The 23219-nt window shown below is 37.2% G+C and overlaps 1 long non-coding RNA gene across 1 annotated transcript in view; it reads right to left on the bottom strand.

Moving 5' to 3' along the window:
* Positions 1–21264, bottom strand: part of LOC131383786 (uncharacterized) — a 196328-nt gene extending 175064 nt beyond the window's left edge. The window contains exon 1 of the long non-coding RNA XR_009214063.1: positions 21196–21264. This is a non-coding gene — a long non-coding RNA (uncharacterized LOC131383786). The remainder of the gene's footprint in view (positions 1–21195) is intronic.
* Between the last annotated feature and the right edge of the window lie 1955 nt (positions 21265–23219).

Here is a 23219-nt window from a genome sequence, read left to right as displayed (position 1 = left end):
TTAAAAGAATCATTATATTTGCCTATTAGAGTGCCTCTACTAGAAGAGTGTCATTGGAGATATGAGAGCAGAAACCAGAGAGCAGGGGATTAAAGAGTGAATTGAGAGCAATGAAGTAAAGACAGCTTGATTCCAGAGAGGAGAGAGATAAGGTGACAGGTAGAGGGGAGGAAATAAAATAAGAGACAAGAACTCTCACAAGTGGAAAAAGATTTGAGTTTAGGCTTTTCTACGTGAAAGATGCATACAGGAGAAAAAAACAAAAATACAGTGTAGCAATAGAATCATTGAAGAAGCCAGGTCCTGCAAAAATCAGGAAGTGATCAAAACACAAAGGAGGACACTTCTTATGAAATGAGAAGAAAAAAGGTTCAAATGAATGCAGATTTACCTAGGTTTGGGAAAGAGGGTGGGAAATTAAGGGATTTATTGTAACGTATTTAATGCTCACTGCTGGAAGACACGGCACAGATATAAGTGGCTTAAGCACAGTGCTCATACTTTAGAATACTCCTAAGTGAAATGGAACGGAGACTCAGAGATATGTAAATATACTGACATAGAGCTCAGCTGCTCCAAAGACTCAGCTAAGGATGTGGGCCATAGATTTCTGGTTGCCCAGCCTACATAATGACAGGATTTCTCCCACATTGTGGGTATCATGGAAGCAGATTGTTAGATTGACTCAAAGTTAAGAGTTAGCAGAGTAAATGCGCAGATAGTCAAGAGAGACAGAGAGAGAGGGAGAGAGGGAGAGAGAGAGAGATTGAAGGTGCTGATACAAAAGCTTATATTATTTTAAAAATTAAACATATAATAGCATTTGTTAAGTGAATGATATGTATTGGGGATGATGCTGAGGAATTAATCTTGTGAAAGGTGTCAGAGTTAAAATAAAGTCACTTGTGTCAAACCTTGACCAAATGGAGCCAAGGAAGGACATGAATGGAGAATTCTCATGCACCACTGCCTGATCATAAGAAGTATCAGGAAAGACTGCAAAAACTACAAACTTGCACAAAGGCCACCGCAACCTTACCAAAAACAGATATTTCTGGGAGGACATCTGCCCAACAACTGCCTGTCCAGTCTTGGACTGACAACACCCTTGCTATTGATCATTGTAGCCAAGGATAGTTGTTTGAAAAAAAATAACAACTTGTATAATCTTCCTTATTTTTCTTTTAAAAACCTTTGTCTTCTTTTACCTCCCTGAATACACCCAAAGTTTGCTATTGCACCATGTTCCTATTGCAAGGCTCATTCTCAGATAAATATTTTTAGAAAGCCTCTTTTATTTAGGTTGCCGGTCTTAACAACAGCCCTAAGTAAGTAATATTATCACCCCCATTTTACAGTGGAAACAAACAACTAACTTCATTGTATTTTAGGAGGTATGTTATGTCACCTTGGCTAATGTAAATGAGATGCCAAATTAACAAAAGCTTTTTTCTCACTCTGATGTGGAATAAATGTGCAAGATAATATCACAGTGCTCCTTCAGAAATGTGCCAGGGAATCATCTTCCCTCTGTCTTGTTGCTCTGTCATCTTCAAAATATGGTTTCCAACTCATGGTGCCCCATGGTTACTTCTGCCCTCACCATCTTGACCTGATTCCAGTTAGCAAGAAGGGAGTAGAAGGAAGGCAGAAACAGAACCATATGGCTGTACCTACAACTGAAGAAGGCCGAGTAGCCCAGCTAAAATTGGACAGTTGTATTACTAAAAGAAGAAAGTAATGATTTATTTGCAAGGAAGGATACTATTCTGAAATCATTTTTGAAAAAAATAGGTTCGAATGAAATACTGAACATTTTTCTTTTTTATCCCGATTTCTATAATTTCATGCAACTTACATAAGTATCAGTTTATCCCCAACTTTTGAAGGGTGAGGTAGCATCTGTAGAATAAAATAAATAAAAACTAAACTTCTGCCATAACACATTGGGTCAGGCACTTAATCTCCTATTGTATTTTTTTAACCTCTTGTTTGCTAAATTACAATAAACAGAAACCCAAAATGGGAAAAGGACATTCATTTTTTCAAATGTAAGGTAAATGTTTGTTACCATTCTTCCGTTTATCTAGAAGGAGGTATGCAAGGTGGGGAGTGAGGGGGGTGGGGGGGAGAGAGAGAGACACAGACCCGAGGACTCACTTGGACTCACTTTCAATTATTGCTTTATCTGTTTTCTGTTTGGGTGGAGAGAGAAAATCCCTATTCTTTTAATTGGACTATATCCCAGAGCTGTCCCAATTTACTTAAGATGATTCCCAGCACCAAATTGTTCTTACAGTCAGGAAATTGTTCTTGATAATCGGGCCACATTTGTTTTATTCTTGGTTTATATTCACCCCTAACTAAATGACTCTGCTCCAGCACCAAGGGTGGGTAGACAGCCCAGCCTGTTTGCATGCTCCTCATTCCTCATCCGTTACAAAACTCTCTGTGTATAAATCCATCATCTATTTCTTTAATCAGCTTTAGTTGTACATCTCTGGACTAGTTTACTGGTATCTTTTGGATCCTAGATGGCGGAATGAATGGAGCTTTTTCTCATTAGTATCATGAGGAGAAGAAACACGTTTCTTTCCATTGGCATTGTTTTATTCACTTCATGGAAGCTTTAGTTTTATTTATAATAATAACATAAAAATTCAGATCTATATAAGTAAGGTTAGATTTCATTCATCTTTATCATTTTTATGCTGTTATCTGACATGGATTGCATCTGTATCAGATAAAGGTATATACACATTCTATATTATTTAGCTTTGATTTTACCCCACAGTTTCACTTAGTATTGACCATACTGCATTATGGTCAGTGATAATAGGACAAGTCATTTTTTTCCTTCTAATATTCATCAGGAAAGGATATTGCCTCTCTACCCAACCTAACATCCATGGTGTCAGGGCATCTGCCTGCCTGATGGCGCATTAAATTACACTCTGCCAGGTCTCAGTTTGATATAAACTCTCTGACACTTATCCTGATAGCATGACCCAATACCCAGTTCAATAATAGTTTTTATCTAATTGAGAAAGAGAACTAGATGTTTAAAAATCACAATTCTAAAATGAATTTTTAATTCAACCAGAGGTACCTGTGTGCATATAATTTAAAATATCACTGAGGAGGCTTGGTACCCAAGAGAACCTCTTACTAAGAGGAGTTTTAAAACCTGAAAAATCAGTATTGGTTACGTAATTTCTCTTTAGACATGAACACTTGACAAATCTCTATTCATAAGGCAAACATAAAGTGATGAAATTAATAGTAGCAGTATTGGTAGTTAATACACATAGCACTTCCATGCAGCAAGCACTTCACATATCTTCACAATAGTCTCATGGACATTATTAGTAACTCACTGTAAATATGAGAAAACTGAGGCACAGAGAGATTAAGGAACCTGGCCAAGATTATACAATTAGTGGTAGAGCCATAAATTAAACATATAATCTGGCTCCAGAGTTTGTACCCTTAACCATTATGCTATAGATGTCTAAAGACAAATATGTTTTAACATGCCAGTCTTCTCTCTTTTGTGATTAGCTGGTTGTTAAGAAAAAATGTTGGCAAATAGATGATAATGAAGGGGGCAGTTTAAGACAAGCATCCATGTTACCTCGATGGCAAGGAAGGCAAACAGAAGCACAGAGATAAGATAACCATGAAAGCCACTGAGCCTTCAGCATGAACACTGTCTCCCAACAATTTGATGATAATTCTTCAGGATTTTGTTGACATAAATGCTGTCTTTTAATTATTTGCAACATATACTTCTTTGTAGTGATAATAAAATTTCCTATATTTACAATGTTTTCAGAGGTCAATTATTTTTCTTAGTTTCTATTGCTTGCAAAAACTCCCAGTTTAGCACAGGCTGCAAAGTTCCCCAATGTGCTATTCACAGATTCTTTTTGAATCATTAATAAATGACGAATGTTAAAAATGATCAATCCCAACACCACCTTTTGTTGCAAACTCCTAAACACCTCCTACAGTTTTGTATCATTGCCACTTTATTTTCAGGCTTTATTTGTGGTCCAAAATCTAGTTTTGAATCCGTATGACTATTTTCACATCTATTCTACATTTGAATCAATTTAGCAAATAATACTTTTAAAGTGTGGCATCAATTTTTTCCTATAAGTGAAACATTAAATATCTATTGCACTTTAGCCTATATTTATTGGAATATCTTTTAAGTTGCAAAAAGAAGAAATGAAAAAAATGTTTGGTCACTCATTCATAATATTTACTGAGTGCATATTATTTATATTAAAACATAGAGTTTGGGGCTAATGAAAACAACATTCTTATGATAGCATGAAAAATGTTGTATTATTTTATACTTAGGTTCAAGTAATAAAACATTATGTCCTCAAAATGGTCACTACAAATAGACAAAATTGGTGATGTAAAGCAATATAAAATAAACAGGCTTAACACCACACCCTGAAATGGCAGGGAAAGCCACTAATCACAAGTATTTGATAAATAAAATACTAATACTTTTATATATATATTATATATATATTACATTCTATTTTATATGTATATATATATTACATTCTTTTTATATATATATATATATATATATATATATATTATATATATATATATATATATATAAAAAAAATTCTGGGATAGTGTTACGTAGGTATATATGCGCCATGGTGGTTCGCTGCACCCATCAACCTTTCATCTACATTAGGTATTTGTCCTAATGCTATCCTTCCCATTGCCCTCCACCACCCAACAGGCCCCAGTGTGTGAGATTCCCCTCACTGTGTCCATGTGTTCTCATTGTTCAACTCTCAGTTATGAATGAGAACATGCAGTGTTTGGTTTTCTGTTCCTGTGTTAGTTTGCTGAGAATGATGGTTTGCAGCTTCATCCATGTCCCTGCAAAGGAAATGAACTCATCCTTTTTTATGGCTGCATAGTATTGCTATGTGCCACATTTTCTTTATCCAGTCTGACATTAGTGGGCATTTGAGTTGGTTCCAAGTCTTTGCTATTGTGAATAGTGCTGCAATAAACATACATGTGCATGTGTCTTTATAGTAGAATGACTTATAATCCTTTGGGTATATACCCACTAATGGGATTGCTGGGTCAAATGGCATTTCTGGTTCTAGATCCTCGAGGAATCACTGCACTGTCTTCCACAATGGTTGAACTAATTTACACTCCACCAACAGTGTAAAAGCATTCTTATTTCTCCACATGCTCTCCAGCAACTGTTGATTCCTGACTCTTTAATGATCGCCATTCTAAATGGCATGAGATGGTCTCTCATTGTGGTTTGGTTTGCATTTCTCTAGTGACCAGTGATGATGAGCTTTTTTTCCTATGTTTGTCAGCGCATAAACGTCTTCTTTTGAGAAGTGTCTGTTCATATTCTTCACCCACTTTTTGATTGGGTTGTTTGATTTTTTTCTTGTAAATTTGTTTAAGTTCTTTGTAGATTCTGGATATTAGACCTTTGTCAGATGGAAAGATTGCAAAAATTTTTCCCATTCTGCAGCTCTCCTGTTCACTCTGATGGTAATTTCTTTTGCTATGCAGAAGCTCTTTAGTTTAACTAGATCCCATTTGTCAATTTTGGCTTTGGTTGCCTTTGCTTTTGGTGTCTTAGTCATGAAGTCTTTGCACATGCCTGTCTCATTAATGGTATTGCCTAGGTTTTCTTCTAGGGTTTTTATGGTTTTAGGTCTTACCTTTAATCGATCTTGAGTTAATTTTTGTATAATGTGTAAGGAAGGGGTCCAGTTTCAGTTTTCTGCATATGGCTAGCCAGTTTTCCCAGCACCATTTATTAAATAAGGAATCCTTTCCTCATTGCTTGTTTTTATCAGGTTTGTCAAAGATCAGATGGTTGTAGATGTGTGGCATTATTTCTGAGGCCTCTGTTCTGTTCCATTGGTCTATATATCTCTTTTGGTACCAATACCATGCTGTTTTGGTTACTGTAGCCTTGTAGTATAGTTTGAAGTCAGGTAGCATGATGCCTCCAGCTTTGTTCTTTTTGCTTAGGATTGTCTTGGCTATACAGGCTCTTTTTTGGTTCCATATGAAATTTAAAGTAATTTTTTCTAATTCTGTGAAGAAAGTCAATGGTAGCTTCATGGGAATAGCATTGAATCTATAAATCACTTTGGGAAGTATGGCCATTTTCACAATATTGATTTTTTCTATCCATAAGCATGGAATGTTTTTCCATTTGTGTCCTCTCTTGTTTCCTTGAGCAGTGTTTTGTAGTTCTCCCTGAAGAGGTCTTTTACAACCCTTGTAAGTTGTATTCCTAGATAGTTTATTCTCTTTGAAGCAATTATGAATGGGAGTTCACTCATGATTTGGCTCTCTGTTTGCTATTATTGGTGTATTAGGAATGCATGCGATTTTTACACATTGATTTTGTATCCTGAGACTTTGCTGAAGTTGCTTATTAGTTTAAGGAGTTTTGTGGCTGAGACAATGGAGTTCTCTAAATATGCAATCATGTCATCTGCAAACAGAGACAATTTGACTTCCTCTCTTCCTATTTGAATACCCTTTATTTATTTCTCTTGCCTGATTGCCCTTGCCAGAACTTCCAATACTATGTAGAATAGGAGTGGTGAGAGAGGGCATCCTTGTCTTGTGCCGGTTTTCAAAGAGAATGCTTCCAGCTTTTGCCCATTCAGAATGATATTGGCTGTGGGTTTGTCATAAATATCTCTTATTATTTTGAGCTATGTTCCATCAATACCTAGTTTATTGAGCGTTTTTAGCACGAAGGGGTGCTGAATTTTACCGAAGGCCTTTTCTGCATCTATTGAGATAATCATGTGGTTTTTGTCATTGATTCTGTTTATGTGACAGATTATGTTTATTGATTTGCATATGCTGAATCAGCCTTCCATCCCAGGATGAAGCTGACTTCATCATGGTGGATAAGTTTTTTGATGTGTTGCTGGATTCTGTTTGCGAGTATGTTATTGAGGATTTCGCATTGATGTTCATCAGGGATATTGGCCTGAAATTTTCGTTTTTTGTCGTGTCTCTGCCAGGTTATGGTATTGGGATGATGCTGGCCTCATAAAATGAGTTAGGGAGGAGTCTCTCTTTTTCTATTGTTTGAAATAGTTTTAGAAGGAATGGCATTACCTCCTGTTTGTACCTCTGGTAGAATTTGGCTGTGAATCATCTGGATCTGGGTTTTTTGTTTGTTGGTAGGTTATTAATTACTGCCTCAATTTCAGAACTTGTTATTGGTCTAGTCAGGAATTTGACTTCTTCCTGGTTTAGTCTTGGGAGAATATATGTGTCCAGGAATTTGTCCATTTATTCTAGATTTTCTAGTTTATTTGCATAGAGGTGTTTATAGTATTCTCTGACAGTAGTTTGTATTTCTGTGGGATCAGTGGTGATATCCCCTTTATCATTTGATTCTTCTCTCTTTTCTTCTTTAATAGCCTAGCTAGTGGTCTACCTATTTTGTTAATCTTTTAAAAAAACCAGCTCCTGGATTCATTGATTTTTGAAGGGTATTTTGTGTCTCTATCTCCTGGAATTCTGTTCTGATCTTAGTTATTTCTTGCCTTCTGCTAGCTTTTGAATGTGTTTGCTCTTGCTTCTCTAGTTCTTTTAATTGTGATGTTAGGGTGTCAATTGTAGATCTTTCCCGCTTTCTCACGTGGACATGTAGTGCTAAACACTGCTTTAGCTGTGTCCCACAGATTCTGGTACATTGTGTCTTTGTTCTCATTGGTTTCAAAGAACGTAGTTATTTCGGCTTTAATTTCATTATTTATCCAGTAGTCATTCAGGAGCAAGTTGTTCAGTTTCCATGTAGTCGTGCAGTTTTGAGTGAGTTTCTTTATCCTGAGTTCTAATTTGATTGCACTGTGGTCTGAGAGACTGTTTGATTTCCGTTCTTTTACATTTGCTGAGGAGTGTTTTACTTCTAGTTATGTGGTGCGTTTTAGAACAAAAGCTATGTGGGCTGAGAAGAATGTATATTCTGTTGATTTGGGGTGGAGAGTTCTGTAGATGTGTATTAGGTGTGCTTGGTCCAGAGCTGAGTTCAAGTCCTTGTTAATTTTCTATCTCATTGATCTGTCTAATATTGACAGTAGGATGTTAAAGTCTCTCACTTTTATCGTGTGGGAGTCTAAGTCTCTTTGTAGGTCTCTAAGAACTTGCTTTACGAACCTGGGTGCTCCTGTAATGCATATACATTTAGGATAGTTAGCTCTTCTTGTTACGTTGACCCATTTACCATTAGGTAATGACCTTCTTTATCTTTTTTGATCTTTGTTGGTTTCAAGTCTGTTTTATCAGAGACTAGGATTGGAACACCTGCTTTTTTTTGCTTTCCATTTGCTTGTTAAATATTCCTCCATCCCTTTATTATGAGACTTTGTGTGTCTTTACACATTTAGTGGGTCTCCTGAATATAGCACACTGATGGGTCTTAACTTTTTATGCAATTTGCCAGTTTGTTTCTCTTAACTGGGGCATTTAGCCTATTTACATTTAAGGTTAATATTGTTACGTGTGAAACTGATCCTGTCATCATGATGCTGTTTGGTTATTTTGGACATTAGTTGATGCAGTTTCTTCTTAGTGTCAATGGTCTTTACATTATGGTTTGTTTTGCAGTGGCTGGTACCAGTTTCTCCTTTCCATATTTAGTGCTTCCTTCAGGAGCTCTTGTAAGGCAGGCCTGGTGGTGACAAAATCCCTCATCATTGGCTTGTCTGTAAATTATTTTATTTCTCCTTCACTTATGAAGCTTAGTTTGGCTGGATATGAAATTCTGGGTTGAAAATTCTTTTCTTTAAGAATGTTGAATATTGGCCCCCCACTCTTTTCTGGCTTGTAGGGTTTTTGCATGAGATCCACTGTTAGTCTGATGGGCTGCCATTTGTGGGTTACATGACCTTTCTCTCTGGCTGCCCTTAACATTTTTTCCTTCATTTCAACCTTGCTGAATCTGACGATTATGTGTCTTGGGGTTGCTCTTCTCATGGAGTATCTTAGTAGTGTTCTCTGTATTTCTTGAATTCGAATGTTGGCCTGTCTTGCTAGATTAGGGAAGTTCTCCTGGATAATATTCTGAAGTGTGTTTTCTAACTTGGTTCCATTCTCCCAGTCACTTTCAGGTACACCAATCAATTGTAACTTTGGTCTTTTCACATACTCTCATATTTCTCATATTTGTTCCTTTTCATTCTTTTTTCTCTAATCTTGTCTTCATGCTTTGTTTCATTAAGTTGATCCTTAATCTCTGACATCCTTTCTTCTGCTTGATCAGATCGGCTATTGATAATTGTGTATGCTTCACGAAGTTCTCGTACTGTGTTTTTTAGCTCCATCAGGTCATTTATGTTCTTCTCTAAACTGGTTATTCTAGTTAGCAGTTCCTGTAATTTTTTTTTATCAAGGTTCTTAGCTTCCTTGCATTGGGTTAGAACATCCTCCTTTAGCTCAGAGGAGTTTGTTATTACCCACCTTCTGATGCCTACTTCTGTCAGTTCGTCAAACTCATTCTCGATCCAGTTTTGTTCCCTTGCTGGTGAGGAGTTGTTATCCTTTGGAGAAGAAGCAGCATTCTGGTTTCTGGAATTTTCAGCCTTTTTGTGCTGGTTTCTCCTCATCTTCATGCATTTATCTACCTTTGGTCTTTGGTGTTGGTGACCTTTGGATGGGGTTTCTCTATGGATATCCTTTTAGTTGATATTGATGCTATTCCTTTCTGTTTCTTAGTTTTCCTTCTAACAGTCAGGCCCCTCTGCTGCAGGTCTGCTGGAGTTTGCTGGACGTCTGCTCCAAACCCTGTTTGCCTGGGTATCACCAATGCAGGCTGCAGAACAGCAAAGATTGCTGCCTGCTCCTTCCTCTGGAAGCTTCGTCCCAGAGGGGCACCTGCCAGATGCCTGCCAGAGCTCTCCTGTGTGAGGTGTCTGTTGACCCCTGCTGGGAGGTGTCTCTCAGTCAGGAGGCACGGGGGTCAGAGACCCACTTGAGGAGGCAGTCTGTCCCTTAGCAGAGCTTGGGCGCTGTGCTGGGAGATCCACTTCTGTCTTCAGAGCTGGCAGGCAGGAATGTTTAAAAGTCCGCTGAAGTTGCGCCCACAGTTGCCCCTTCCCCCAGGTCCTCTGGACCAGTGAGATAGGAGTTTTCTCTATAAGCCCCTAAGTGGGGCTGCTGCCTTCCTTTCAGAGATGGCCTGCCCAGAGAGGAGGAATCTAGAGAGGCAGTCTAGCTATAGTGGCTTTGTGGAGCTGCGGTGGGCTCCACCCAGTCCACACTTCCCAGTGCCTTTGTTTACACTGTGAGGGGAAAACCACCTACTCGAGCCTCAGTAATGGTGGATGCCCCTCCCCTCACCAAGCTGGAGCATCCCAGGTTGACTTCAAATTGCTGTGCTCACAGTGAAAATTTCAAGCCAGTGGATCTTAGTTTGCTGGGCTCTGTGGGGGTGGGACCCACTGAGCAAGACCACTTGGCTCCCTGGCTTCAGCCCTTTTTCCAGGGGAGTGAACAGTTCTGTCTTGCTGGGGTAACACTGTGCTAGCACGCAGCAAGGGCAGCAAAGAAGGAACCCCAAGCTGACGAGCTCAGCTACATAGCCCCAAGAAGCTGAGCCGCCCCGGCCAGAGCCACCTTTTCCCTAAAACCATTTTTAAAAGAGTAGAAGAGCAAAAATATGAGAATTACATGATTAAAGTGAACAGAAATGGGAGATAATGCTCTTGCAATTCTAGCTACTTTAAATACCAGCTAAAATTTCTATGTAATCATCTTCCTACATCATTAAAGCTATTGAGTCATATAGGTTGTGTTAGTCAATAGTTTTAAAAGTTCTGTATTCTCTTTCCAGGGGGCCTTTCTTTTAGTAGGCTATCTATCATTGCTTTCCTTTTTTATTGGCTTCATTTGAGCAAATTATTAGAAGATAGTTTGGAAATAACAAGATTTGCACAAATGATGAGGACAAGTAAAATAAGAAAAAATAAGTAATTAATTGGAATCAAACATTTAAATCCCAATTCCAGCAAAACTCTCAATATCAAAATCATTATGATCATTACATGAAATAAGGATGCCTACAGTTCTAGGTGCTCATGAAGGCATATTGTACCTGTATTACAGGCCACAAGTCAATACAATGAGCAATTATGAGAGTTAAACTCGGAATCAATCCTTCTATTCAATCCTCACAATACCCTACATTTCTTCTTCACTAAACATACCACTATTATAGTGAATATTATTTATTAGACAAGACAATTTGCCTAATGTCTGCTAGCCTTAGGAAAAGTACAGAGAATTTTAGTGTTGTTCCAAATTTTCTCAGAAACCTAAGATCTGAATAAACCATAAAAATGGCAAATACCATCAACAGAATACACAATATTTTTAAGGTACTAAAAAAAAAATGATATTTTCCTTGTCTCCTATACATATTTACTAACAGACTAAAATTCCCAAATATAACAATAAGGAAGTATAGATAAGAAAAAATGCAAGGCTATGCTTACTCCACCCGAGGGCGTCTTCCAAACAACACTGTGGAGAGGCAGGCAAAGGCCAAAACAGCCATTCTTCGCACAGTCCATGAGCTCAGAGGGTCAGGCAGCAGGGTAAGGGAAGAAGCCCTCTCAGCTCAGCAGAGTCACAGTGAGAAAATATGCCCGCTGGCAATTGGGAATTGGTGCTGGGTATATTTGCCTGTCATTCAGGCAAAGATAGGAAAAAGGGATTTGACCTAGTAGACAGTATTCAGGTTGTGTCTGGTGGCACATACCTGGCTTGCAGTTATCTTTATTACAGGGTGAGAAAACAAGAAACTAAAATATTGGTTGAACAAATTAAGATATAAGTTTTATCAAATATTATACATATTATAACATACAAATATTAACAATTCTGTTACTAAAATTATAAACAAATTAAAATTGAATGGTAAAAAAAGTTGTAATAAATTGGGAAAAACAATTATAACAAATGAAAATAATTATTATAGTAATATATGCTAATATTCCAAAATATGCCAGAGGGCAAGAATAAATGCTGCATGCAAAAAAAGAAATATAAAGAGAGAAAATATATTTAAAATACTTAACAGAAATGCAAGCAGTAACGAGTTAGGATTTTTTTATTTTGCACACCCTCCCTATTGATAATACTGAGAGTTTAAGGGTCCCTGGTATTCTGATGGTAGGAGAGTTCATTGAAACAATATTCCTAGGAAACCATTTGGGGTGTTTTAACACAAAAACCTTTAAAAAAAAGATGCAGTATTACAATTTGACCCAGTAGATTCTAATTATAGAATTACAGAATGACTTACTTATTCATTCATTAATGTTTTCATCCTATGTATGTTCATGCCAGACATGTAGTATGAACACATTAACAAGTGAATAAATAAATTTTTAAGGAACTCAATTATTTTATTATTTCAGAGCCAATGTTAGGATTCATTACAACTTCCCAAGTCTTAGCCATATAAAACTCATATTCATAATCTATCACTTCCCTGGGAAATCAGATAATGATATGTTAATAGCTATCATCCAATGTATTCTCATGAAATTATCTGGCCACTAAGAACACTAAGAGTGGGAATTTGTCCAAATTTCATGATGATATGTCTACATCACATCACAAACAAACTGTTGTTCGAGATTGATTTTCAACTTTATCTACTGAAAATAAAGTGGAATCCTTTAGGGTTAAGATCTACTTTTTAAACATTGTTTTTGAGCGACATGTTCTGACATTAGAAAAGCAGCTCACCTAAGTGAATTTCTTACGTGGTGTTCTTTTTTTCAAAGGGGGTAAGTGACGGCAGTTCAAGGGACACAATCCTTCAGTTTATATATACACCACAATTTCGTGTTAAAGTACAATATTCCAGAAGACAGGTATCATAGGTTTCACACCATAGTAAGAAGTTTAAATATTGGTAGGGATGATAACACCATTTCAAGATTAATCTTTTTTTAATTATAAGTTCAGATTTCTATTAGAAAGCATCTTCTATAATATATTAACTTGTTTAGGGGCAATTTTTCTGAATGGGATTGAATAATGTTACTTCTTTGTAAGCCATACCAAGAGGAAGATTCTTTAGAAAACAACTTCAAAATTAGTTCCTCTTAAGTTGAGGTTAAAAGAAACCCCGTTTTACCTTTTTGAGGGATATTACTATAGAAAGAAAAAAGTTAAACTGATGCTAAAAAGCATGAATGAAGACATTTGGTTAATTTGAGCAGGTAACGAATTTTTAATATGAAATGTTTTGCCTACCCATTACACAAAGTGTTACCTTATCTGAGTTTCTTTGATTAAATGGCACCAGAGAGTATTCGAATTGGTTTCTGGCCAGTTTCATTATCATTCTTCAGAACATTAGGGAATGTATTAGATCTATTCTTTGACCTTTTGAGTAACATATTGAATTCTAGAATGAAACACAGTACACACAGCCATACTTTTTTTCATATTATTAAGCTATATGACATTTCATTTTTCTTCTTTTATCCTGATGAATCCTTAGAAAAATGAACATGCTGTGTTTCAAAGACATGAAGAAAGCATTTCTCTTGAATATAGACACTTACAAATCTATCCCCAAATATCAGGCAGAAAGGGGGACCAGTCACTATGTATAAGTGGCCAAAGTGATTAAAGGGATGTGTGGAGGATATTTAGATTACTGCTTCTCCAACTTTAGAGTGCCTAAGAAACACTTGGGATCTTGCTAAAATTCAGAGAGTAATTCACAAGGTCTGGGTGGGGTCTAAATTTTTTTAATTTCGAACAAACTCCCACGTGAGAATGGCTATTTCCAGTCACCAATTTACTAAGTATAAGCACTATTCAGACAGCAGGATACAAAGGGCTAAGGTTCTCATCTGCATCTTTGAAAGAAAGAGGTGGCACCTAGGTCAGTATGAAAGTTTTCACAATTCCCTATCAATCCTGGAGAAGCTCTCTGTGAATCCTCCCACAGGCTTTTCAACACAATACTGCTCACAAATACTCTCTTCCAGCATAAATGCATGAACACTGTCATGTCGTAATTACTATTAGCTAGTACATATTCTGCTATTCCTAGGTGCAGGAAATGGTGATAAGAACATAAGCAGAAAAGAAGTACGTGGAAGCCCTTGCCTTTGGGTTCTTAAAAGCCAACTGCCTGCATGTGTTCCAGTTGTGGACATGGGTTCTGCCTTTGGAAATTTAAGGTCTAGTTGCAGAAATAAACAAAAGAGGGCAGCTATTAATATGGGATTGTTCATGCCCAGGACCAAGTGAAAGGGAATATGGTACTTGACTATGAAGGAGAAAAATGGTAACTGAGAGAGAATAGTGCTAATAAGGAATCAGAGACACACAGAAGGTGACTGGGACTGGATACAGATATTAAAGAAATGGTGAGACTTGGTTTAAAGAAAAGAACACGCCCCAAATATGTCTTTATAATATATGAGAGCTATTGTATTCTGTACTTTTAGTACAATTTTACCAAGGAATACATCTTACCACAAGATACTGCTTAAATGTCCTATTCATTCTATAACAAGGCAACTGTAAAAGGAGAGATTAAACTGCCTTCTTATTGAATGGGCACTTTAAAACTATCAGACATTTTCACTATACCAAAAATATGTCTTTTGGGAGTATATTAGATTCTTCATTATGAGGAGAAGAATGATACTCAAGATAGACACAGAGACGACAGTGAGTCAACTTGCGGAAGAAACCCAAAGTCTCCAGGGAGAAGGATGACTGATCTCAGAGACCTAAGGGAAGGAAACCAGGATGTGGACTAGAGTGGAGTGATGGGAATTCTCAGGCAGAAAAGGCACCAAAGATGCAAGAAGCCATATCTATTAAGAGGACATTGGGAATTGAGTTTGGAGACCTGGGCTCCTTAGGCAATGTGATGGCTTATTAGGGTGGCTGACAGTGAAATTCATATAGACCCAGACACCCTGGAATAGTGGTTTTGTTGAGGGAGAAATGGCTGAACTTAAAATATGCACCAAAAGGAGGTATAGTGCTGGTCCCCGGAGTGAGGCACCACTGTGTCCTGGGCATCAGCCGGGAGAAGCCATTGTTCCCAGAATTCTGCAGGGCCACTCTATATACACTATGTGTCTTCAGAAAGCTAGCACTCTAATTGCTCTTGTTCTCATCATACTGATTTTTAAAAGCAAAATTTTACCCACCCTCCCCCAATTAAATATGCTTCTGAAGTTCTTAAACAAATTAGAAGTTCAGGGGAAGGCATTAAAATAAGGATAATTGAATTTTCTGCTACTAGGACATGTAGAATTAATTAGAAAAATAAAGACAACAGTATAATTATATCAGTTTATATAAATTGTAATTTCTTCATCCACAAATATATGTAGATATAGGCATAGTACTAAGTACAAAGATTAAGAGGAGAACAAGAGAACAAAACATCTTATTTTTGTAAGTTTTACTGTCTAGAGAGCCTCTTCACAAGGCCGGTCCCGGAAAAGCTTCCAATCACATATGGCTATCTGGACTGAGTAGCCGCTGAATAGGAGCTCACATGCTCTCCTCCTGTCATTATGTAAAAGACTAGAGCCCTCAAGCACATTACAAACTCTCTCCCTTTAGGTTAAGGAATGCTACTAATCCTGCAAAGGGTGATATTCCATACAGGAGAACCTAGACCCACAGTCCCTGCTAGAGGGAAAAATGAGGCCGGGAGTGTTAAGGTAGTCACATGGCAGGTAATCTTTTAACTTCGTGAAACATACATACAACTCATTTTCAAAGAATCAACCAAAATCAACATATTTATGAAAACACCAGAGGACAAAGAACACATGGAAAGACCAATTTGCCTTAGAGCATGTTTTGTCCACACACAGCTTTAGTCACTGAGATACACTGTACATATTAAACTCTCTCATAATTACAAATATTTTTCTTTCTAAGGCTGCTGCCATCAACTGATATCAAATAATTAGTGAACTAAAAGGCTAGTTTCAAAGACTTGTAAAATGTTGGCCACTAAGGCACTTAATGACTGGCAGATGCTCAAAACTAATACTACACGTCAAGCTACAATTTAACAAGTTTAAAACTAAATGAACACAGATTATCTTCTGCGGGTGGTGTGTCCAAAAACAATTTGAGTCATACAATTTTTCATTTTCTGTGTCTGGTTTATATTTTTAAAGCATATCAAGTAGCAGCAGATAAGGAGATATTATGTGTTCTTTGGGTAAAAGGTTTGTTACATGCCAAGTTTCCACTCAATCTAAAGGACTTTTATAAAGGTGTGTGCTTACAGCTGGATATTTATTTTACTATATCCAAACTCAAGATTTATAATTCAGGCTAAATAGCATAAGCCATTTGCTAAAGAATCTAATGTATCATTTGCAGACAGAAGAATAGGGATAGAGGAATGGAGAAAGAGAAAACTGCGGAGGCATTCCCAGGCTCACAGACTTACGAGCCTTAATAATGAGACCAACTATGATAAGAATCCATTTCCATTGCCAATAATCCATGGCTATCAAACCAGCTGGAACCAACAATCCTGTTGTTAAATGACACATTCTAATCATCACCTCAGAGAAGAATTACAGAACATATACACAAGCGTAAGTGTCTTCTTGGCCTTCACAATATTCCCTTTACATTGAGATGCAAACTCAGCATCAGCACACAGCCTATTTTCTTATTGACTTTAAAGTTTGCACATTCTGTGTAGGGCACAATACTCATTGCAACAAAATTAAGTAGTAAACAGTTTAGCTGATGGATTACGAATTCAGGTTTTGAAGATTTAATCTAACTTACATGAGATCAGGTCTGCCCTTTAAAAACTTATGTCGTTGATGGCCCCAGTACTCTGCTGTCCCATTTACCCCCTTTTACAATTACAATTCCAATTGGCACCCAGTACCAAAACCTGTATACACTGTCCAAGTCCATCCAAAATAGCCAAGAGAGTAACGTGCATATTGGTTAAGAGCATATACTTTCCAATCAAGCATAACTGAGTTCAAATTTTGGTAAAGCATTGTTGATTGACATGGGGTAAGTCAATTAGCCTATCGATGCCTCAGTATCTTAAACTTACAAAGGGAATAATTATGTCTCAAAAGGTTGATTTGAGAATCAAATTGGATGGTACATGTGAAGCCTTTAGCATAGTTCTTTACGTGAAGAATGATAATACTTATTATTACAGCTCATACTAAGCAGACCAATGCTACTTGCAAGACTTTAATTTCTCTACACTCCCTCTAATTTCCATTCCAGCCCAAGTTTTGTGCCATTTCTCCAAAGCTGTGTTCTTTGTGGACATAAAAGGAGAAAAATAAAACTTATCAGAGAATATGGCAACATGTTGTGGTGGATAATTTAGCAGTTGGGGTCAAAAACCTTAAAAATGTATATAATTTTTTATGTAGTTAATTCATTGCTAGGAAATAAACATGAAGGTCTTTAGAGGTTTTTTTGTAAGAGTGCTTTTTTTTAAGCATGTTTATAATATAAAAGGTTTAGAAAACAAATATCCAATAATATCTGCTACGCTGAATAAATATGAAGCACACTCAACAGCATACTCGGTAGCCTTTAAAATGGTATAAAGAAGAATATTTAGTGTCATGAAAAGATGTTCAATAAATAAATAAATGGGGCATATACTATGCATGAGGCAAGTTTTGTAAAATAATAATCTGTGTGTAAATAATTTACCACAGGACAGAATTTACCTAGTTGGGGGACTAATTTTTTGAAAACCCTAGATGTTTTTCTCTATTTTGCAAGGTTTTCTAAAATGAGCATTTATCAAGGTGGTACGCAAAAATATTGAAATTTTTTAACATGCTAGGCCTCTGGAATGCCCTCCTTAATGTGAACCTGACAGTGGGATTCTCAGACAAGGTACTGAAAAAAAGGATATTGGTTTATTTGGCTTCCCAAACTATATTACTCCAAACCCGCCACAGTTCCAAGTCTAGCTCATTAATAATAAAAGTAGATGAATTCTATTATCACATTACATTCTGTATAAAATAGATGTTCTTGGAAAATTTAATAAGTGCTTTTCTCTCGTGAAAAGACCTTCCAAATGTCTTTAACTTAATACATTTTTTCTAACCACAATCTTAAACTCATTTAAATTTAGACACTCCTGTTATATTATTTTAACTAAGTTCAATGTTAATATAAGCAATATATTTGAGGAATGTGATGAAGCAAGTTGTAAGTCATATATATGGTCATAATAATATTCCCTTTGGGGAGAGTTTCATAAAATATCAAACATCGCCTTCTCTTATGGCATCCTGAAACAGATACATTTGTTGACAAAATCTTATTGCATCAGGGACATGACCACCACTTCCAGGTGCTAATTCTTCACAGTGAGTCCTTACATTTGCTCTTCCCTGAACCCCTCTAATTGAGGTGCAGTCCTACAGGCAAAGGAAGGATTAAAGTTTTAGAGACTATAACCACAGAAGAATCTATAGTATCTCATTTGTACACACACACACCCCCATAAATAAGTGTATGGATGTTCAACAAGGTTTGAATTTGTCTACAATGATGACTTGTTTAATGTACCGCTTGAAATTTATTTCTAAATAATTTGTAAAATTTTATTTATTTTTGTTTTCTTATTTTCTTACAAGAGCCCTGCGTTGTTTGTTAGTGTTCCAAATGTTCGCTTAGCTTGTCTACTGCATAAATCTAGCACTAGGCAGCCTGAATAGTAATTGAATAATGAACCTATGGTAATAATTATTTGAGACTAGGTATTTGGGGGATGGTAAGAGAAAAAACATCTTCCAACATTATTACATGTTGTTTAGCAGTCATTCATCTAAATGTTCAAATGTGAACTAGACTGTGAATGGAGGAATGGTCAACCAGGAAGGAAAAAAATGGAAATCATGTCCTCCCTTCCTTTTCAATGACAGCATTCACTCAGCCACTGGAAGGACAAGCACTTCTATGCCAATCAACTGCATCCAAGGGGTACTTAAGTGCTTCACATGCATTTACCACTTTAAGCCTAGAGGCCCCTGAGATCACCTACTTTTGTAATTTTTTAAGAATGCTACTGAGGAGTAACACCATGTTATATGGTGTTACAGTTAAGAATTCATTTTTCAAAGCCCATCTGCCCACATTGGAATCTTGGTCTCACAATTTTTTTTTTTCTTTTTTTTTTTTTTTTTTTTTGAGATGGAGTCTCATTCTGTCACCCAGGCTAGAGTGCAGTGGCATGATCTTGGCTCACCGCAACCTCTGCCTCCCAAGTTCAAGTGATTCTCCTGCCCCAGTCTCCTAAGTAGCTGGGACTACAGGTGTGTGCCACCATGCTCGACTAATTTTTGCTTTTTTTTAGTAGAGACCGGGTTTCACCATGTTAGCTGGGCTGGTCTCAAACTCCTGACCTCAAGTGATCCGCCTGCCTCAGCCTACCAAAGTGCTGGGATTACAGGCGTGAGCCACCGTACCCGGCCACAATTTATTCTTTAGAGGACCTCTCTGTGCCTCAATTTTCTCAGGTGTAACAAAGGACTCATGATAGTACTAATTCATAGGCTAGTGTGAAGATTACAAATTACCTGAGTCAATAGATACAAAGTGTGAAGCATTGCCTGAAACACAGCAAACACAGAGAATAAGTGGACCACCACTGGATATTGCAAATAGAAAAGTGATAGGAATTTAGTTGATTGAGGCAGGCAGCGTCCAGATCATATAGGGTTTTGCAGGGTCTGACACGAAGTTTGGATTTTTTTCCCTATTGTAATATGAATTTATTGCAGATTATGGGGTTAAATCAGATCATAAATGCAAGGTATCTAGTATAATACCTAAAATATTAAAGGTGTGACTTTAATTATTAAATATATGTTTAACATAATATGTATGTGTGTGTGTGTACATCTGTGTCACCATACTGGCCAGCAAATAATTACTGCAGGTCATTGGAAACCTGCTGGGAACCTCTAGACCCGAAAGGAAATCAGTTGGTGGACTCTGAGCCACACCATACAGCACTGAATGACTGATTGCTTTTTAACAGCAGTAAGATATGAGGTAGTCGTTTAGCTGAAGATTCAGAGGTTGGATTCAGGAAACCTGCCTGTTTATGTAAGGTTTTTGCCAATCCTAGTACAAGCAAAGGTAAATTCCATAATGTGAATGTCTACTCTCTTAATATGAACAGCTCCACAGGATCAAAGAAAAAGTGTTTTCTCTCTCTCTGTTCAATCCTCTAACACAAAGTGCCTTGGGGAACAATGTTACTGCTTCCGTAAAGTGAAATAGCATTCCCATTTAACATAAATGGGTCTTATTAGAAGGCAAAAGAATGGCTATTTACAGTTATGCCAACTATTGATTAAAAAGAAACTATAAGCCCAGGCAACCTCAGCCTGCTGCGCACCAAGTCTCAACACAAGCGATCCGGTCAAAAAGAGCTGCAGGGTTCCCAGGGCCTGCACTACCTTGGACATGAGAGGAGTGGTCTCTGAGCCTGGACTATGGAGAGAGAATACGCCCACTTGAGCGGTAAACACAGCTCCTAGTTGCTCATAAAATCAAGTTTGTGAAAGTCAGAAAGAAAAGGCAGGTCTGCATTGCAGTGCTTTAAAAAAAAAATGCACATAAACATTTTAAAATGAAAATTATATGGGTTCTTCTTACCATATAAAGTAGAATTTTAGAGCTTTTCATCTCAGAGATTATGTAAGAGTTTAGCCTCAGGAACAATGTGACAAACAAAACTTAGCAGTCTGTATTAATATATGAAGCAAGACTATGAATTACCAACAACTAGCAAAGTCTGAGTACAACTGATTTCTGTTAAAAAATAAACTTTTGTTTACAGGGAATGTAAGTATTAATGATATTTAAAAGACAAACACAGATATATTATACAGGTGAGAAGATGATTGTAAAGATTATATTAATTGTTATGGCATTCATCATTGTATTAGTCCCCATGCTCGGTAATTTATTAGGCTGGTGCAAATGTAATTAATTGCCATTACTTTTAATGGCCAAAACCACAATTACATTTGCACCAACCTAATATAAAGGAAGGAAGTTTAGTTGACTCACAGTTCTGCATGTCTGGGGAGGCTAGAGGAAGCTTACAATCATGGTGGAAGGCAAAGAGGAAGCAAGGTTCTTCACATGGCACAGGAGAGAAAAGCACAAGGAGGGAACATGCCAGACTCTTATAAAACTGTCAGATCTCGTGAGAACTCACTCACTGTCACGAGAACAGCATGGGGGAAACTGCCCCCATGATCCAATCACCTCTCTCCCTCTACATGTGAGAATTGCAGGTCCTACCTCAACACGTGGGGATTGAGATGAGGTTTGAGTAAGGACAAAGAACAAAGCCATGTCAATCATATTTTGTTAAGTATGAAAACACGTTACAGATCAGCATGTATATCATAACCTCATGTTTAGAAAATTCATTTCTTATAGATCTGCCTGGGAGAAAGCTGGAAGGATACACGTTAAATTTTTAACTGTTCTCATCTTGTGGAAATGACATATCTGACTTTTTTCATTTTTTCTGTTATATGTAACTTTATTACAGTAATATACACACATTTATATGATGTAGTTAAAATCACAAACCTTTACATCAGATTGTAGATAGAAACTAAACTCTCCAAAATTTTTGGAAATTTGAATTCCCAAAGCAAATGAACAGGTTCACAATAGATTGAAATCTTTAATTGCTGCAGCATGAAAACATCCCAATAATTCATTTTAGTGCCATACTGAATATGGATTCCTTCCTTTCATATTCCTGTGGCTTGGGCCTAGCGCTGAAACTAGAGATGACTGTGCTGTCGGGAAGACAGCTGCTGGCTGGCTGGACAGCATGCTCATCTGGCCATCTTGAGGGAAATGCGGTTACTGACAACGCTAGGAAATGCACAGTGTGAGCCCAGGCAAAAGATCTGGATCAAGGCCAGCAAGTTCTTCTTCCCCAGATATCCGATGAATGCTAAATTAATACTTGCTGAATGACTGACTATTTAACCAAGATGTAATTGGAGAAACCTTAGACACTGCAACAGATGTACCTCTCCTCCAGTATGCCTTAGAGAGCTTCATGATTTCACAGGCACCTGCCCATGCATGACGCGATCACATGCTTTGCATCCACATGTACACTCAACTCTGAATGGCTTAAGTCAAAATCTGGTATCAATGGAACAGTGTAATCATGTCCACATCTTTTAGAACCCCACAGCAGGGTATTGCTTACATGTGCAATCTGTGTTAATCTAAAATTCACATGCACATTGTTCAAAGGAGCTCATTTTTCCACAAAACAGGCTTCTATTGCAGCTCCTAGAGAAGCCTTATTTCAGTATTTCCAGAAAAATGTATGAAATGTCTAGCAATATTAAGGAACTTTACTTACATAAATTTCTTGCCTTTTAATATAGAAAATACAAAATTAAAATACTTTAAAAATAAAACAAGTAAAACAGAAATGTATAAAGAAGAGTAAAATGTGCCCTAATTCACCCAGGGCTGCCACTACCCGAAATAGTGACTTTATGTGAATTTAGAATATGTAACCTTTTCTCAAGATAAAAACCAAAAACTTAAATTTGTACTTTCTCACACAACCTAAACCATATAACATGTTTAGGTGATGCCTGAGTGTGGTTTGCATAAGAAATGTCCATACCAGTCTCTCCGGATCAGTAAGGACGTGTCAGTGTGTGTTCCCGAGCGTGAGCACGAACACATGCGCCAGGCTGGGCTCTCCTCCACTACTCCAGCACTCAACCGAAAATCCCAGAACCACCGAGACTGCCCGCACACTTTACCACATACAAGTTAAAATACGTGTACGACGTGACTGATGGCAGAGAAAGCAGGAGTATATGCGTGGCTGAAGTCATTTTTTATTTGGAAATTAATGACAGAACCCATCAGAGACTCTCTTTTGTATATATAAAACTCCACTGGATCTACATTAAGGAAAAATAGATTTTTTAACACAATCTCTTTGAAAGTCTAAATGCCAAAATACAGCTTCAAGTGGCAGATGTTTACACAGCTTGTACTTTCCCCTACCTATACTTGAAACACACTTGCAAACTCAAGGGAACCTTTTCCGTTCTATATTCAAATGGCAA

The sequence above is a fragment of the Hylobates moloch genome, unplaced genomic scaffold (genome assembly GCF_009828535.3).
Source record: "Hylobates moloch isolate HMO894 unplaced genomic scaffold, HMol_V3 SCAFFOLD_6, whole genome shotgun sequence".
Taxonomy (NCBI): domain Eukaryota; kingdom Metazoa; phylum Chordata; class Mammalia; order Primates; family Hylobatidae; genus Hylobates; species Hylobates moloch.
The sequence above is the reverse complement of the archived record's forward strand: the minus strand, read 5'-3'. Positions and strand labels throughout refer to the sequence as shown.